The sequence below is a fragment of the Schistocerca serialis genome, unplaced genomic scaffold (genome assembly GCF_023864345.2).
Source record: "Schistocerca serialis cubense isolate TAMUIC-IGC-003099 unplaced genomic scaffold, iqSchSeri2.2 HiC_scaffold_206, whole genome shotgun sequence".
Taxonomy (NCBI): domain Eukaryota; kingdom Metazoa; phylum Arthropoda; class Insecta; order Orthoptera; family Acrididae; genus Schistocerca; species Schistocerca serialis.
The window spans coordinates 37501-40000 of record NW_026047769.1 but is presented as its reverse complement, the minus strand read 5'-3'; positions in this window follow the sequence as shown (position 1 = coordinate 40000).

Below are 2500 nucleotides of genomic sequence, written 5' to 3'. Positions count from 1 at the left end.
GCCGGGCGGCCCCCCCTCACCGGCCGGGGACGGTCCCACCCAGCCACCGCCGCGTATCGCCTCACACCCAGATCCCCTTTCGCGTTCGTGGGCATGGTGGGTCCCCTTTCACGTTCGTGGGCATGGTGGGTATCCCTGAAACAACCGGTTAATAGCTCGACCGATCGTCGCCAACACTGATTCACCTCTAGCGAGAACAACCGCACCACAACGGGTTACCTGTTGTTCATTTGCGTAACGTCACCAGCAAACGTAGACGTCCATCGCCATTTGCAACGAGTATTGCATGCCTGTGTCAGGTGTCACAACACACACTACGTCTGCCCACATAGACGCAACAACATGTGCACGCCTCGAGAACACGTGGAAGGTAGCCCCCGTACGTATGCGGTGTCCATTGCGCGAACGACTGTCAGCCGGCCTCTGCAGGATGTCGCAGATGTGGAACGCGGTGCAACATGCTATCACGGTGTGTGAGAAGAGACGACTACGTCCGAATACACGCTCCACTACATCAACAGACTGCTCATGCTGATCGCCATCCAGGGCGTCCGTTCCTCCCACACGTCTGAATGGCGTACCACACTGCAATCCAGCTCTTATAGGGAGACGACACGTAGCTGCGTGCACAATATTTGGACTGTATGGTCTGCCGTTGCTAGGCGCAGTCGTCGTACGGTCACACATGTGCCACGATGTATCATTCAGTACATACGGACCAATGTGCAGTACAGTTTGTGGGTTTTGCGTACATCGGCGGACAGGTGACAGGCCGTACCACAACGTAGGCTGAGTACGTCGGCATGCGAAGGGCATTGAACATGCAAACTTCTCAACGACCAGCTTGCGAAGGCAGGGGGGAAGGGGGGGGGGCATGTACGTCCTGCTGCTATCCACATTACAGTGTATAGCAGGAGCATGTGGAAAGTCAGCAACACCTGCAAGGTGTTTAACATGACGCGATACACAGGGGACCGGGCAGTGCGAATAGCGAACTATATTGCGAGGGTTGCGGTTAGGCAACACTACACTAATTTAACGAGTTGCATAACAATTACAGAGCAGGTTCAGCGACAACGTGCGTCAGGTTAAGGCGCAATATAGGTTAGGTTGAGGCACAATATAGGTTAGGTTAAGGCACAACATGGGTTACGTTAAGGCACAAATTGGGTTACGTTAAGGCACAACATGGGTTACGTTAAGGCACAACATGGGTTACGTTAAGGCACAAATTAGGTTACGTTAAGGCACAAATTAGGTTACGTTAAGGCACAAATTAGGTTACGTTAAGGCACAAATTAGGTTACGTTAAGGCACAAATTAGGTTACGTTAAGGCACAAATTAGGTTACGTTAAGGCACAAATTAGGTTACGTTAAGGCACAAATTAGGTTACGTTAAGGCACAAATTAGGTTACGTTAAGGCACAAATTAGGTTACGTTAAGGCACAAATTAGGTTACGTTAAGGCACAAATTAGGTTACGTTAAGGCACAAATTAGGTTACGTTAAGGCACAAATTAGGTTACGTTAAGGCACAAATTAGGTTACGTTAAGGCACAAATTAGGTTACGTTAAGGCACAAATTAGGTTACGTTAAGGCACAAATTAGGTTACGTTAAGGCACAAATTAGGTTACGTTAAGGTACAATATGGGTTAGGTTAAGGTACAATATGGGTTAGGTTAAGGTACAATATGGGTTAGGTTAAGGTACAATATGGGTTAGGTTAAGGTACAATATGGGTTAGGTTAAGGCACAACGTAGGTTAGGTTAAGGCACAACGTAGGTTAGGTTAAGGCACAACATAGGTTAGGTTAAGGCACAACATAGGTTAGGTTAAGGCACAACATAGGTTAGGTTAAGGCACAACATAGGTTAGGTTAAGGCACAACATAGGTTAGGTTAAGGCACAACATAGGTTAGGTTAAGGCACAACATAGGTTAGGTTAAGGCACAACATAGGTTAGGTTAAGGCACAACATAGGTTAGGTTAAGGCACAACGTAGGTTAGGTTAAGGCACAACGTAGGTTAGGTTAAGGCACAACGTAGGTTAGGTTAAGGCACAACGTAGGTTAGGTTAAGGCACAACGTAGGTTAGGTTAAGGCACAACGTAGGTTAGGTTAAGGCACAACGTAGGTTAGGTTAAGGCACAACGTAGGTTAGGTTAAGGCACAACGTAGGTTAGGTTAAGGCACAACGTAGGTTAGGTTAAGGCACAACGTAGGTTAGGTTAAGGCACAACGTAGGTTAGGTTAAGGCACAACGTAGGTTAGGTTAAGGCACAACGTAGGTTAGGTTAAGGCACAACGTAGGTTAGGTTAAGGCACAACGTAGGTTAGGTTAAGGCACAACGTAGGTTAGGTTAAGGCACAACGTAGGTTAGGTTAAGGCACAACGTAGGTTAGGTTAAGGCACAACGTAGGTTAGGTTAAGGCACAACGTAGGTTAGGTTAAGGCACAACATAGGTTAGGTTAAGGCACAACATAGGTTAGGTTAA